Consider the following 17,944-nt stretch of genomic DNA (forward strand, 5'->3'; position numbering starts at 1 on the left):
AATATTCCCCCCATTTTTATGACTGTGGAAAGTAATATGTTATTGTACATAATATTTATCATCTATAGTGATAAATTCAGCTTGCCGAAACAAAAAGTCGCGTCCAACTCTATATTTCCTGGCATATACAATGTAATCATTGGATTGAATTGGATTGGATCAAAGTTCATGCGTTGATTAGGTACCTCTTTCCTTTTTTTTCTGGAAATCACTCTATACTTTTTCAATCAATCGACTTCTCAGTTCAAATCCACATGTAGCAGTGAAGAAAATGATGAAAATTATCTATTATTGTATCGAATTTAACATTTTTTTCCTTTTAATTGGATATTTCGCCTGTAGTTTCAAAAGCACTAAAAAAGAATGAAAAAAGATCAGCGAATGGTTGTTATGGCATATTTTTTTTATAATCGAGAATTTTACATTGAAAAAAGATACGGATACATGAAATATAAATAATAAATATGTACTGTATTAGAAAAGCTCAACTCTCAACTCAACAGAAAATTTTTGAAAAGGAGTCAAAGTAATATAGTTTTAACTGACATCCTTTTGTCAGTGTGAATTGTTTAGTCAATCAAAAGCTCGCACAAAAATAATTTACTACGGATCCTTGTGACAAGGGTTCGCTTAATAGTTAATTATTAATCATTTCCCTGCTGGCAAAGCTCTTCCCAATTGAAAGAAGAGAAAGTAAAATATGTCACCAAGAAAATATAATCTTTTGTATTTTACAAAAAACTCATTAAGTAGTCTTTCAATACATAGTGTTATTCCGTTAATGTTTTCTAAGTAATCATTTCGAATTATCAGTGCAGTTATAATTAAAAAACAATTTATTATTATCATAAAACTGAGATAATAATGTTGATATAAAAATTACCATTCAAATTAACTAATCTGCGTAACCACAACCAGAGAGATAAATATATCAAGTTACAAGAATTTTTTCAATGAGTTTTTGATTTAAAATGAAATTGAAAAAGTGTGGATGTATTTTAGCATAAGTATGCTCATATTTTTATTGCCAGATTTTTTAATAAAACCGATTCAGAATTAAATTTCCAGAATATTTAACTTCATAAAATTCATGGTTTCAAAGACCTGTTGCATTCAAAAAGACGAAAATACGCTAGCTAACTCTCTGTAAACAATATCAACCTCCCATAAATGTTACTAAACTCCAACAACTTTTGACTGAAGGCGATGTTGTCCCAACCTTAGCCGCTGTTATAAGATTTCGCCAACGGCAAAACATCAAAGACAACAGCTATCAAACCTGGACGTTTTTTCTATCAAACATAAAAAATTACGATACAGAACAGGCACTTACGAGCAACGACGAATCCCTTGGAATCACCAGCGCGATCAGTGGGTAATCCAGTGAAGCAAAGTTACGATGAACACAAAAACACGCGAACCGAAATGAAATACCGACGAGAGACAAAATAACCGGGAGACGTCTACGGTCACTCGATGCCACACATGCGACGAAATACCTAACTGTACACCACCGCCGCTAAGCCGATACTACTCTACTCGGCCGATTGGATTGGGTTGCCCGCGAGTCAACTCCCCTGAACGATTACGATGGAGCCCACGTTAGGTCGTGTGGCAGCATCGAAATTGTTGCTCGGTTCGGTGAGGATTCTACCCAAGGTTCACCTTTGCTTTGTTTATCCGAGATTTGATTGTATGTTAAAGACGGTGGTATTCCTTGCATTGTCCAGATTGTTTTATTTAGATGACTTCCTGGACAGTCATCTAAATATTGTAGATAAGGTATAGGCAACCTTTGCTTAGCTGAGGGCGTAATTTCGGGACTTAATCAGGTCGCGGGCCGTAGGCAAGAAATAAGTAGGTAGTAGTGAATAAAAGAGCCACAAAAATTCACACATTTTTTTATTTATTAATTATAATAGCATAATCAAACATATAAAAAGCAAATTAATAAAAGAAGATAGAAAAATCAAATGATAATTAATGAGATACATGAGTTTGAAGCTGAGAAACAATATGATCAATATTGGGGTCAATATCAGTAGTACATAGGCGCAAAGTGTTTTCTAAATTAACATTTGTAAGCCGAGTACCTACGATGCTTATTTTTATTAATTTTCATGATTGAAAAAAGCTGCTCACATTTATACGTGCTTCCAAATGTACAAATTATTTTTCGTGCGAAAACTCTCAGCTGTGGATATTTTTCTTCGGAAAGGTATGTTCTGTAAAATTCGCTTAGTTCCACATCATCAAATTTAGACTTCAAATATGAGTCTTCTTGAAGCTCGATCAACTCCATTTGTAGGTGAAGCGGAGCATTTTCTACATTACACTTACAAGGATTTGCAAAAATAACGAGCGTTCAAATAAAAACGTGGTCGAAGTTGGCTCTGACACATTGGACGTAGGGAGTAGCTTATAGCGACCAACTTAACCTCATTTCTCAACGAGCTGTATAGCAGCTGTCAGTTTCAGTGACGTTAATGACTATATAACTGTATTTTAAAGAATAATCGTGATAACAATAACAAACAATTAAAGGAGCTGCGGAAAGTGTCCCCCTCCTTGTTATAACAATAAATTAAAGCAGCTGCTGAAAGTGTCCCCCTCCTTGTTCCAAGCACTTTTCACACCTGTTCCTCAAAGAATTAAAGACATTTTCTAAGATGCTCGGGGTATTGTTAATTTCACGAATCTTGTCTATAAGTCGAGCCTGCAGATGGTTTAAATCAGGAATAGGCAGTTCAAAAATAGTGTTTTTAAGGTAAGGCCACAAAAAGAAATCACACGGCGTAATATCACATGACCTCGGTGGAAATTCATGTTCAGCATTGAGACTTATTAGTCGATTTTGGAAAACTTCCCTCAACATATTCATCGTCTCGCCTGCCGTATGTGTCCTTGCGCCATCTTGTTGAAAGTAAAAGTTTGTAATTTCGTTTTCTTCCAGCTGGTTAACAAAAGGAGCGATAATTTCTTCTCTATACCTTTGCGCAGTAAGAATACCATTAAAAAAAATAGGTCCATAAATCCTCCTTCGATTGAGAGCACATCAAACTCCAATTTTTTGAGCGTGTAGAGGGCCCTCGACAAAAAAGTTATCTGGTTTTTCAGAAGACCACATTCTCATATTCTGTGAGTTTACGTAACCACTTAAATGAAACCAGGCTTCATCAGAAAAAAAGGTGATATTATGAAGTTCACCGTAGTCGTTTAAAAACCATTCACAAAATACAGCCCGTCGCGGAAAATCAACTTCATGAAGTTCTTGCTGACAAGTTAAACGATAGGAGAACAAACGCAAATCTTTTTTTAACACTGTGTGGCAAGTACCGACTGATACTCCCACCATTTGTGATAAAACACGTACAGAAGTTCTTGGCGCATTTTCCATTATTTGTTGGACATTTTCTTTTAATTCTTCAGTCCGCTTTTTAGGTCGGCCGCTTCCTTCTTTTCTTGTTACACTGCCCGTTTCACAAAAAACATTAACACAACGCTGAACTGCACTTTGAAAAATTTTGTACTCAACAACGCCGGGAAATTGATTTTAAAATTCTATGAAACATTCCTCAATAGAATACTTCCATATTCCATCAATCTTGCGTCCATTTCTAAAGTAGGACTCTATAATAAACACTTTTTGTTCTTGAGAAAACACCATTATAAACGCTTTTTAAAACGAAAATATTCAAATTGATAGCGGCGATATAGCGCTTTGACAGATGACGTTTAAGTTCATTTGCTATACGCTACGCCCTACGTCCAAATTTTCAGAACCAACTTGACCACGTTTTTATTTGAACGCTTAAACGCTTGATTAAAATCGGAAAATCGATCAGTGAATTGCTCTGACAGTAGTTCCAGTTCTTCAGCATAGCGACCGTATTCAATGTTTTCGTGACTGGATAATGTTAAAAAATGAAAACAGTTTTTACTTCTCATTTGTGTTTCCCACAAGCGTATTTTGTTTTGAAAAGCTTTAACATTACTGATTTACCAATTGCACTTGTTTTTGAAGCTTCAAGTTCAGGTCGTTTAAGTATTCTGTGATGTCTACCAGAAATGAGTCACAAAGCCAAGTTGGATCACAAAATTGCGGCAATGTTTTCTCTTTCATTTCCATAAAATCGGCTATTTCTTTTCTAAGGTCATAAAACCTTTTTAGCATTTTGAACCAGACATGTTAATAGAATTAGCTGGAATATTTCCCGCGTCGCTCTTGACCGTACGCGAATATGCGATACGAACTTTAATAGTTGTTAAGAAGTAATGAGATGACACGCGCGCTGAGCGGTTTATACAGGGTGTCTCATAATTAGCTGCCAACCCTGAACAGGCCGATTCTATGATCAAAACTAAGTAAAAAAGTTCATATGAACTTGGGTCCGGAAATGCTTCCTAATGGCACAGGGACCCATTGAAGAGGGAGGAATGGAAATCATTTTTTTGCAATATCTCTCAATCGCGTTGTGATAAATGAATGAAATTTGGTATACACAGCAAAATTTGATGAGCAATTTGATGGACTAATCCATTTATTTCCACAAGATCTATTGGGGTGGATACGGGGGGCCCTTCTAACACTTCTCGAAGCTATTAAGATGCTAAAACGGTTTTGACGAATTTCATTGGCTGCATCATTGATACGCTGCAGCAATTCCTCACGGGTATCGACTTCGGTGGCGTAAACTTTTTGATTTAGATATTCCCAGAAAAAGAAGTCCAGCGGGGTTAGGTCGGGAGAACGCGGCGGCCAAGCTACCGGTCTGTGCCTCCCTATCCACCGTCCAGCGAAATTTTCGTTTAGAAAATTTAGAACATTGCGACCACTATGTGCCGGGGCTCCATCGTGTTGAAAAAACATGTTACGTCGTAAATTTAGAGGCAGTTCATCGAGAAGTTGGGGAATATTTTCTTGAAGTAAGTTTAAATAAAGATTTGAATTGAGACGTTGTGGAATTTCAATAGGTCCAATCAGAGTGTCGTGAATTATTCCCGCCCATAAATTTATGGAAAACCCTTGCTGGAAGTTTGTTCTCCGAACAACATGTGGGTTCTCTTCTTCCCAATAATGAGAATTATGAAAATTTAATTTTCCATTTCGGGTAAAAGTAGCTTCGTCACACCACAAAATTTTGGAAGCTTGCTCGTTGTCCAGCGACAAAATCCAGCGACAAAATTGCATACGTGGCGCAAAATCTTCTGGTATCAAGCCATGTACACGTCGATAGTGATAGGCATGTAGACCTTGTCGCTTTAATATTCTTCCAACCTGAAATGTTAGTAGCACATCTAATCAATTATGTTAAGGAAATCTTTAAGATATGTAGTACCGTTGGCCGAGGAACATTTATTTGCCTTGAAATGTTCCGCATGCTTGTCGTAGGATCTTGTTCAATAGCGTCAAGGACCTCCGCTTCAATATTAATCCTAGGACGTCCTTGACCCGGTGCCTTTCGAAAAGTGGCAGTTGCAGCTAAGTTGCGGAATACCGTAGGGAATGTCCTCCTTGATGGCAGCCTTCGGTTTGGAAACCTTGATATCGTTATTTGAATTTTCTGAATATCTCGTGGGCTGGATTGAAGTTGGTGGAGGGCCGGATTCGGCCCGGGGGCCGGGGGTTGGCCATATATGTTGTAGATGGAAGATACAACAATCAAATAACTTGCTAACTTCATTTAAAAACATCGCGACACTTGGACGATTGAAACTATTGTGCAAGATACTCCCTTTTTTATCGATTTCGTCTATAAATACTTGGATTCGCATATGTTTGGTAACGAGAAATGCAAAAGTTGACCTCTAAAGGATGATAACGAACTTGGAAATCTACTTTTAATGCCACCGCAATATTGTAAGAGTTTAATTAAAAGCCCTTTTTCTCGAAAACCATTCACATTAGGAAGTTTTAACAAGAGTACCTTATTTTTAGAAAATAAAATTGTACATTAGAAATTGGAGCCCGAATGGTAAAAAACCTAACCTTAAAAAAATTAGAACTTAAAATGTAATAGGAATGTAGCATAACTAGTGCCCTCTATGAAATATCCAAAACCAGCGTATTTGGCATCCTTAAATACCACTGAATACCAAATTTCATAAAAATATTTCGTACCGTTTGGAAATTTTCATAAAAACTCTATTTAAATATTTTGTCGTTCTGTATCTCGAAAACAGAAGGAGATAGACATAATGTAGTTCATAAGACAAAGAATTCTTATTTTTTGTCGTATCATCACCCCCTGTATTTACGGGAGGTGTTTCTGAAACAGCCTGTATATGTATGTATGGTCGATTTTTATGGTTGAAAAAAAAGAACCGTCGTTAGTATTAGAATTTACTTAACAAGATAGGACAGCCTGTATAAATCTATTTACTACTTATTTGTATTTTCGAACAAGTAAAAAGACTTTTGTAAATTATAAACTATTTTCATGTTAACATTTTATCTTTAGAGTTTTATTCCTTTTATTCAATATAAATAATATAAATATGTACGTGTACTTAACAAGACCATACATTTTTTCAATTCTGAATCTAGAAATACGTTCTTCTGTAACAATTACGAATTGTCCCTTCTAATAGAAAGGAATTTATTATCAGGTTGCCACCTTTTACATTGAGTACCTACATTAACTATAAGATATATTAAATGATAATAAAAGTTTTGTAAAGTAAATACATTTTCTACAATTTGTATCAAAGAGAAACTATATAAAGAGTGCTGGGTAGAATTATACGAAAATAGTCCAAGTCGCGAAATTCAAAGCTTCTTTTCAGCTAAGTATACATCGACCATATCGACTACACAAAAACTTTTAATGATATACTACCAACTTAAGAGATTTACGGGAATTAATTTATGTACTTCGTACGGGGACCGCCTAGCCGGGTGTCTTGGCCGGCGGATTTCGATCTGCCGAGGCAAGCATCACGGACGCAGGCTGGAATTTGGATGAGTGATCTAAGGCAGGCTCGGGGACGTGGCTGTGGCAGCCTACCAGAGACCTGGGTCGCTCAACATTTGCCGCATGCGTGTGGTTCCCGACAAATGGTAATGAGAACAGAGCAAAGAAAATCTCTGTAACTCAAGACCATGCTATCATACATAAACTGTACGAGACTTTGCCACCAAGCCACCCGTATAGTAAATAGGATGGTTTGAAGAAAAGTACTTGAGTAATGAAGGAGGGTGTACAAGGGGCCTAACAAGGCTTAAGTGAAAAACAATTCCACCACCCTCCGACATACATACATGTACTTCGTACATTTTATGACAATCTGATGTCACTTACACACCGGCATCTTATTGCAGTGCCGGACATACAGTTTTGATCTGTTTAACAATAGAAACACTCTCTTTTTTAGCGTGTAATTTTTTCCAGTAACTTTCCTCGTGATATTTATCTCGTTACGATTTCAGGTTAACATATAATTTCTCTAGCTACACAACATACAAACAACATATCCGCAATACCAAATAGCAAATGTAAATTAAAATATAAGAAAGGAAAATACAAAAGAAAGGTCAGTATATCAAGGAAATAATGTTTAGGAAAGTTGTGATTATTACTAGCGGTGAAAATGGAGCAGTTGCTGAATAAGCTTCTTCCTATCTTTATTTTTCTTATTACACTCCACACAAAAAAGAAACACATGCCTGGATTATTAATTAACTTAAGAGCCTGACCTGATCTTATCAGATTGATTATATCCTTCTGAATGGAACATCAAAATTACATCCACTTAGTTCGTAATCCATCAGTCTAATATCGGTCATTAATTACATAGCTGGTATTACGTACTTCTAAAGGTAATGCAACATTCCTAGTTTTCGAAATACTAACAAAAAGTCGCGAAATTCATTTCTAAAAGGGGTCAATAAAAATTAAACCGCGTTATCTTAAAGGAGTAGTTATTTTCCTCGCGAGAAACAGTTTATGTGAAGAATGGTCTAGAAATGATTTAGTTTTGAGTTTAGGGTGTGAGAGAAAACAAATTCCATTTATTAGGACCAGAAAAGTTAAAAAATATTGACTGATTTCGAAAAAAATTATTGTTGTTACATTCAAAAGCACCGTAGATGGATAACTGACGCTTTTTTTATTAAAATGCACCTCAAGGTTTGCAAATGCCTATTTATTTAATATTACTGTGGTTTTCATAGTGTACTTATTACCGTGGTTCATTGTTTACATACATTTAGTCATAAAAGTGTTCAAAATTGCCTATGTGTATAATGTAGCAGAAAACAATTTAATTTACGGCGAAGCAAGGCAAAACGCTTGTATCCAGAACGTTTTCAGAATAGGCATGTACTAAATACCTTCATCACGGTGGTTCACCGGGAGCATGGAAGTGGAAATTTGCGACCGAATCGTAGAAAAGAGGGCGAATACATTCACATTATATTGTAGGAGCCAGGGAACAAATTTTAAATATTGTGGAAGAAAATTCCCGTATAAATATAAGTGAAATCACACGACGAGAGCTGGTAGTTTCCCGTGTAGCGCATATTACACGAGTCTCAACTGTATCCTTGTCATGTACAGAGTGTTCAATCATTGGTACCAGCAGATTAACCTTTATGGGTATAATTTTTTGGATAAGGTGTAGATCACCCTAAGTATAAACAATTTTTGTGAATTCAAATCACATGTGCTATAAACAAACTTGTTTTATATATTAATGAAGGTTTTGAAAAATGGTGAATATATACCTGCACAGTTCTTAGACTTGACAAAAGCGTTTGATTGTGCATCTCATAATATACTCGTAATAGAAAGCTACCATTTTATGGGTTTACCGAGGACAGTATACAGATGTTGAGTTCTTACTTGACAGATAGGTAGCAATTAGCGAGTTACAATAATGTAAAATCCGACTTGAAAACTGTTAAACACGGAGTGCCCCAGGGATTAATACTGGGACCCCACACTATGTTTAACCTATTAATGACCTATAATGACCTATAATGACCTAATGACTCGTTTTATAATAATGTTTTGGGAATTTTCTTTGCTGATGACACATGTCTGTCAGTAAAAAGTAAAATACTCCTAGATTTAATTAATACAATCCCTCAGACTCATTTAACTGTTAATGAATGGTTTACTGCTAATAAGCTTTGCTTAAATATATTTAAGTCCGAGACCATGATATTTTCATTGCGAGATATTGGGTATGAGGCTAACGCTGAGGCTGTTAAATTGTTAGGAGTTTATCTGGATACTAAATCGATTTGGGAACATCATACCAATTATATTTACAAAAAAATATCGAAGGACATGTACTTACTTCGTAGTCTTGCAAGTAAGGTCTCAGTGAATATTCTAGTTACAGCATATGGTTGTCATTCTCACATATCGTATGCACTTATTGTGTGGGGTCATGCTACTTCTGCTACGGATGTGTTCGCGTAGTAGAGAAAAGCAATTAGGAAAATGTAGGTAATGTAGATGTAGGCTTGATTCAATTTGTAAATGGGATACCTTTTGTCTTCTTTGACACCTGTGACTTATTATGTTAAGTAAATAGCTAATAATTGTTTTCTAAACACATTATTCAAAGAAATTTTGGTGACGAATTGTAAATTTCCAATAAATGGAACAATAATGGAGTTTCACATTATTTTGAAGGCATTAAGTTAAATTCTCATCACGTTGAGTTATATACAGGGTGAAACAAAAATGCTTGACCAAACTTTAATGACGGAATCCACGTCATGAATTAAAGCCATGATATATTAATTCACTTATTGTTGTACTTTAAATAAGACAAAAAAAGTAGGGCATGAAATAGTGATAGATTGGCATATTACTGTGCAAAATGTTTCGAATATAATCGGCAGAAACAGAACATTACCACCTACACTCAATAAAAAAATTAAGGGAGCGGAAAAATTTCCAAATTTTTTTGGAGATTTTTCATGAATATTGGCCGTATCGAGAAAAAAGAAAAGCATCTTGAAGCTTGAAGATTCTAGTTTTGACATCTTGAAATGAAATTTTTTTTGAGCATCATTCTCGGTGCAATCAAAAGAAATAATGCAAGGCAAAAATTTTACAAATTTTTTTTTTCAAAACTGCCCACGGGCTCAGAAAATTATTTTCTGGCTTAATCAATGCCAGGGTCATTTAGTCTGATTTCTCAGCTTCAATTTGATTTTTTTTATTTTCTGTACGATTTTTTCTCATTGACATAATATGGTGTATTGGGTGAAAAGTTAACTTGTTTTTTTTTTGATCATCGATATCTCATGAACATGACCGTGGGTCTTGGAAACTTGAATCAATTCTCTTCAAGGGCCTTTTGGCATGTTTGAAAAAAATATTGTACTCAGTATTAATTCGAAAAAGTGAAAAAAAAAAAATAAAAAATTTTCTGCTGTTTTGGAAAATCAACGACTACTTTGCAAATATAGCGAAAAGTACCAATGTTTGTAGTTTTTTTGCTCAATACATGCCCATGAGATCTGCAAATTTTGAAATCGATTGGTCGTTGTCTTTTCCTGAATCGTCAAAGTTTTATAAAAAATTAAAGGAGTAGTTTATTGCTCCTTAAATATCAATTAATGATGATTGAGATGAAAAAATTTTTTTTGTGTCATTTTTCTCACGATTCCGCGTTAAATACTCATCATACAGGCTGTCTCCTAAAAAACGCCGCAAGCCATAACTCCGTTATTTATATTGTGATTTTAAAAAACAAAAAATTAATTGAAATAGCTCTAAATACACTATAAAGCGAGCCTGTTAGAGCTAATGTACTATTTTTGGTTTGAAAAGCGATAGTCAACTGTTTTTTTCAAATGGCAATATAGTTTTTTTGTTATTTATTATTGTGCAGATTTATTTTCTAAATTCAACGATGTATATGAACTTTACTTTTGTAAAGCATTTATTACAGAAAAGACGACAAAATATTAATCGATACCGCATTCGGCGCCCGGCCGCCGATTCATGATAAATTTATTTTAACTAATCATCTGTGCCATGGAAAACAAAAAAATAATACAGCAAAGCAAATAAAACTCAAAAGGGAATTTTGTAGTTAACAGAAAAGAAACAACACAATGAATATCAATTAAAAGAAAAACAATTTAATTAAATACATTAACCATTATACAAAGTTCAACATGTAATGACACTAATTAAACACAAAACATATTAAACAAAGAACAACAAACACAAAACAATTAAAGAAACAAATTGTAGCCGTCCTCTATTGCCTGTACTTTTTGAGAAATGTATGGCTCCAATTTGTGCTTTTTCAATACTGCATGTACAGTTCCCATTGATGCTCTATTATTATTAAAAATTTCCGGAATGGAAGTTCTTGGGTTTTCTTCAACGTTAAGAAGAACATTGAACTGTTTTCATTAAATTGGAGTTCTTCTCGTTTTGGTTCTGGAACTTCTCTGTGAAGAAATAGTTCTCTGTAAAGGCGGACTCCTGCACCATGATTTGTGAGCTTATGTATTTCAATAAATAACTTACTGTAAATGACACAGAAAAAGTATAATGCGTAAAAAACTAAACGCTAAAATGACATTTACTTGCTTTGTTGTATTATTTTTTGTTTCCCAGGCATATATGTGTGGGTACACATGTTCGCAAGTGACCCATTTTAAGCATTACGTCAAGAGCGCCGCCGGATGCACCAACGTTCTAGGAAGGGTCTACGGCGGGCTGGCGCCGGCGACCAGATGCGTACTCATATACCTACGACCGACTCCACACACAGGGACTCTCCAGCAAACATCCGAACCGGCAATACGTCTTTTTCCATAAGCCTAGTTTTAATTAAAAATACTTTATTATTACCGTTGAGAGAGCGTTTTATTTTTGCTGTACAGCGAAAGCAACCCTCATATGATTAGTCAAAATATGTTTGTTGTCAATTAAACGACCGGGCGCTAATAATGCGGTATTGACTAATATTTTCATGCTTTTTCTGTAATACATGTTTCACAAAAGTAGACTTTATATACATCGTTGAATTCAGAATAGAATTCTGTACAATAATAAATAAAAAAAAACATATATTGCCATTTGAAAAAAAAATTGACTAACGCTTTTCAAAAAAAAAAAAAATAATTTCCTTCCCCTTTAATTTTTTTGCAGAGTTTACCTTTAACAGGGATGTCCTCTTTTATGCTCTGCAAACATCGCGACACAATTTAGGACAACCCCGTATAAAATACAAAAGTCGTTCCCCATTTGTAACCTATTGTGAGCTTTCCGACTCAGAAACAGATTAGTTCCAGAAAATGACCTTGTATTGTCAGTTTAATGCATGCACCCCATACCTTCACCGAATATTCTATTTTTGTTTGGCAGAATGTTAAGTAAGCATAGTACCGTTACGTAAAAGTACAGGAAACGTCGCATCCCTTTTTAAAACAATCTCCAATGTGTTCCCAATTTAGTGGAGCATCCGAACACGGTGCACGGCTTCCATAATGGTTTGGTTTATTGAGATTAACTGCCATTTAAAATATTTTGACGTTAATGACAGCGGAGACTGTCGCAACAAATCGGGTACAGGTAAAGGAACACCCATGAAGTAACTGGTAGAAGCTATCTATTAGAAAGGTGGGACTGCAATAAATTATATTAACGTGCAGGTAAGTATTAGTCACTGGAATTGTCTATTTTTGTAATTCTAGAAGCAATCATAAAGATAAAACTGAGTAGAGCCTATTCAAATCTCAAATAGTAATTAAAGTCATTATTTTTGGTCTGATCCTTTTACATTTTGTGGTGTTTGGGAACGTTAATAAAAAAAGTAACAAACCGAAAATGGTCCGTTTTTAGAATATAATGAAACATACCTGTATTCTTGGAAGCATCACAAGGAGTTAGAAGCAGTAACATTTTGAAAATATTCAGCGGCTTCGAATTTCTGGGGTTTTCAGAGAGCGACTCCTGATATATGCGTCACTGGTGTACGTATTTGTATCGAAATTCAGTAGATTTTTACCCTTAATTAGATAAGTCATTTGCCCAAGTTTCAACATTCTGCATCAAACGTCTTTAGACATATTTGACCTCCACGCCGTTGTTCCTGGGTTGCGTTAAGAGTAGAACCACATCATAAATACATCTAAGAGCTGATATTTCTGATCGGTGAAGTATTGACGTTTAAAACATAGGAGCTGGAACTACTCTTAAACTTATCTAATTAACAGACTTTGGATCGTTGGAATTTTGAGCGTTGAGCCCATGAAAACTTTGGTACTCCTCTTTTTTCCGAAAACGTTAGCGCAATTTACCGAGAGCCAACTGTCATATGGATCCTGCTGGTTTTTTTAAATGATTGTGAGGGAGTGTAAGTGGACATCATTTTTTGTAGACATTTTCGGTGTCAGCGTCCCAAAAAACATAGAAATACGCATAGATACGAAAATTTAAAATCTAACCCCCTTCAGGGGGTGCTAGCGGGAAAACGGGTAATTGAAATAATTTTTTATGGTCATATTCGGTTTCAGCGACCCTAAAAATCTAAGAATAGTGGTCCTCTGGTTCACGATTTTTTGTGTGTAATTTTTCAAACATTTTTTTCTAATAATTTAATTGTAACATAAGTATATTTGTTAATATTTATGGATAATATTGTATGAATTAATATTTTTATATAGAAGAGTGCAAAATAAACATCAATTTACAGAAAACGAGCCAAAAATGATCATTTCAAAAAATGCCTATATTCCAGATACCGGGAAAAATCGATAATATCATTTTATCAATATAGGATATTTCTTTCTTAAAACCATAGACTTTGAACTTTAAAATCCTTTTTTTACTTTTTCTCTAGTCATTATTTATTAAAAAAATAGGAATTTAAGTCATTTTCCGAAAAATGTTTTTTTTTCAACCGCATTTTTTCTTAACAAATTATTCTTTTTCAAAACTAATTGTATAATACGATTTCTCTAAAATTTCACTCCAGTTTTGATATAAATACGTTGTTTTAGTTTTCAATACAGAAGACTAGAGGTTTAAAGTTGGCAAAATCCCAATTCGCACTAGTGCGACCCTTAAGGTTGCCCACCCCAAGTGTGACCTTTGAGGCTTAATAATTGTGCAAGAAAATGTGGAAATTATTCGCACCAAAATAAAAAATTACTCTTTTTCGACATTAATTCAGTAAAATAATAAAATTTTAGGTAAGTACATGTTTTGCACATAAAAATTAAAAATTAATACAATAATCTTTATAGAACATGATAAGGGAATATTTTGAGAGTTAAACCAATTTTAAAAATTGGCAACTAAAGGCTTGCGACTTGCACTTAGTTTTTTCCTTACTGTTAATGGACTGTACCAACACCCTGTACATGGAATATAAAGACGTGACGGTTTTCTTTGCTAAGATATGTTTGGCATTTCCGATAGAATAAATGTTGTTTCTTTGAGAAGTGGCAAAATTTTGAAAGAAATAATAACATGTTTATTATTTTTAATAAGATTTTCAGAATTAAATTCTATAGTTAGAACTTCAGCTGAAAAATCAGTAAATAATGTTTGTATGTAAAGTTTTTGTGCAACATTAGCTGTCTCTTTGGACAGAGTAAATGGACACTACACATTTTGCAATAAATTCCAATTTTATTAAAAAACGAAAATCAGTGTGTTTAATTAATGGTGGTTAGTAATTTATTTTTGTCATATTACATTGTTTCGGTACAATTTTAAATTGGATTATATTTTAATATATTAGCTGCGCCAATTTATTGGTCGTAGCAGCAGATATTTATAACGTGTGTTTGTGTAATTTGATTTTTAAATGCACATACCTTCTGTTTGGTATTAAATCTCATTTAATGTAATGTTTCGGGCAGTAAATAAAATACGGACACAAATTTTTAACACATTTGTAATCTGACGAATATAATTTGTTTAAATTATTGAACAATTTATTTACTTTTTAAACACGTTTTTTTTTGTATACCTACAAATCCTTACTCGACGTCGATTCGATCCGATTCTAACATGTACGGATATCGATTGGAAGGAGTTTCGGCGAAACACGTAAAAACGCATAACCATGCGATGCATCTACAGCGTTTTGCTCGTATTCACGGTAGATTTTGTAATAACAAAGTAACATTTTTCCACGTTGAGGGTGTGCAGGCTCAAGTAATCTATACAGGACGTAATTCTTTTAACTATAAATATTTTGGTTATTAAAATAGTTTAAGTTATATATGACACCAATACAGGCTGTTACAAATTCGCTTCTCACTACAGGGATCTCGGAAACGATAAGAGATACGAAGTAGCTTAAATGGGGGCAAAATTGCATAATTAGGGGACCAACATTATGCCTCTAAGAAATCTAGGCTAACATGATTAGTTTTCGAAATATTTAAAAAAAAAACGGAATTCTGGAAATCCGTTTTTGTTTAATTTCAGCCTTGTTTGAGGTATTATTGAAAAAAGTAGAATACTTTCTCGTGGCAACTTTTTGCCTTCTATCGAATGGCATAATCAATTTTATATGTAACGTTTCGTCTATCCAGGACCATCATCAACTTCATTTTTATAAATACGAAAATAATTTCCACATTCAATACAAATTTTTTCGAGGTCTAGAATATATTGAAAATTTATTAAAAATATTTGTGACCTAGAAATAATTTCTCGGAATAATTTGAGCATCAAACAGAAAATAGGGAAATGTAAATTATAAACTTAAACAAATTATTTTAGTATAGTCCAGTCGGTGTCTGTTTCGGGTTGGGTAAAACGCATATGATCGGAGATTTTTGCTTTAACGGCTTCTAAATAACATTAAAAATGATAAGTTTTCTATGCAAATAAAAAAAACGTGGGCTTAATTGTTATTGCAAAAAAGTATAATAAAATAGCAAAACAATTCATTTTTTTCTTGGATTTCTCGGTGACAACTTAGCAACTATCCATTTGTCAATTTTTTTCAGACACTTGAATAATGCTTAGGATCTTCATACTTTTCCCAATTAAACTTCTTAGTGCATAGAATCATCACACCAAATTTCATCCAATTCGGTTCGATAGTTTTTACATAATAATTGTTTAAATTTTTTATTTTTTTTGTAAATTAAATAATTTTCAAAATCAAATTTCTAAAAATCTAAAGCCTTTGAATACTTGAAAATTTCACCGCAAAAAGAGGAACTCTCAAGCTTTAAAATGGTTTTCGAAACATTCAAATCGGACGATTAGGTGAGCCGTGGTGATTGTTTAAACATTTTCGCAATTTTCACGCTTATAAACAATAATTTGCAATAATTTAATGTTTTTTTTATTTTTTTTTGTTTTAAAATATGGTTTGAAAATACTCGGAAAGATGAGTATTTTAAAAGAAAAAACCTGATGATCCACCCATTATTTTCGGAGTTATAGCTCCCGTTAAAGTTAACCCTTATTTACAGCAAAACTATAAGAGTATAAGGGCTGTTTTTTGAACAAATAGGTTTGTCATTCCGAGTACTTTCCAGATATAAATTTTTAAAATTTGCAATCACGGGCGTCCCATTTAAAAGGTCACTCTAAGACATTCAAGACCGCGTGAAATCAATGAGGTATTAGTGGTGGGGGAGCAAACACACAGCTACTCCGATCTGAATTCTCGAGTTTAAAACTGCGACGGTCGGAAAAATTTCTCTTATCTCAGCTTCTAATGGATCAATTTCGATGATTTTTGTTGTAAATCGATGTCTCGCAACTTAGAAAATTCAATTATCATATTTTCAACTACCTTTTATTATTAATTACTAGACTTTTGACATGCCGATAAACAGTTACTTTAAAAAATGATTAATTTATTATTATGTTTATTTATTTACTATGTTAATATTCACGACCAAAATTTTTGCATGTTGCACCATGTAGTACTAGTAAGTTTGTTTAAATATTATAAAATTGCTTAAACAATAATTATTTAAATAAATAACTGAAAATTGATATTAATTTTTAGTTGTACGATAAATTTCTAAAAATCTTTCAAAAAAAAATAAATTGTGAATAATTATGTAACACTTGTTTATTTTTAACGTATTGAAATAATACGAATCAATATATATTTTATTATGAAATGAAACTATCGTGGTTGCTTTGAATCAAACCTCAGCTGTTCACACGAAATGCGCCAGCCAAGTATTTATGTGCCCTTGAATAATGTAATTTATGGGTATATACAAAGATGTAGCTCAGGATGCCGAAACAGAGAGGGTGTTCTTTGAGAGTGGTGTCTGGCCAGCGCCCGAATAAGGTCGATTATATCTGTGTGCTAGCTTGAATATATTTGTTTAATGATTTGTGAATTTGTGAGTAATATGCCNTACCAACTTAAGAGATTTACGGGAATTAATTTATGGTGTTTCCCACAAGCGTATTTTGTTTTGAAAAGCTTTAACATTACTGATTTACCAATTGCACTTGTTTTTGAAGCTTCAAGTTCAGGTCGTTTAAGTATTCTGTGATGTCTACCAGAAATGAGTCACAAAGCCAAGTTGGATCACAAAATTGCGGCAATGTTTTCTCTTTCATTTCCATAAAATCGGCTATTTCTTTTCTAAGGTCATAAAACCTTTTTAGCATTTTGAACCAGACATGTTAATAGAATTAGCTGGAATATTTCCCGCGTCGCTCTTGACCGTACGCGAATATGCGATACGAACTTTAATAGTTGTTAAGAAGTAATGAGATGACACGCGCGCTGAGCGGTTTATACAGGGTGTCTCATAATTAGCTGCCAACCCTGAACAGGCCGATTCTATGATCAAAACTAAGTAAAAAAGTTCATATGAACTTGGGTCCGGAAATGCTTCCTAATGGCACAGGGACCCATTGAAGAGGGAGGAATGGAAATCATTTTTTTGCAATATCTCTCAATCGCGTTGTGATAAATGAATGAAATTTGGTATACACAGCTAAATTTTGATGAGCAA

The 17,944-nt window shown here is 34.0% G+C and overlaps 1 protein-coding gene across 1 annotated transcript in view; it reads right to left on the reverse strand.

Annotated features, from left to right (window-relative positions):
• Window positions 1-17,944, reverse strand: part of LOC108906640 (putative polypeptide N-acetylgalactosaminyltransferase 9) — a 206,492-nt gene that overhangs the window by 144,442 nt on the left and 44,106 nt on the right. The window lies entirely within an intron of this gene.

Source organism: Anoplophora glabripennis, unplaced genomic scaffold (genome assembly GCF_000390285.2).
Source record: "Anoplophora glabripennis isolate ALB-LARVAE unplaced genomic scaffold, Agla_2.0 scaffold241, whole genome shotgun sequence".
In the NCBI taxonomy this organism is placed as follows: Eukaryota; Metazoa; Arthropoda; class Insecta; order Coleoptera; family Cerambycidae; genus Anoplophora; species Anoplophora glabripennis.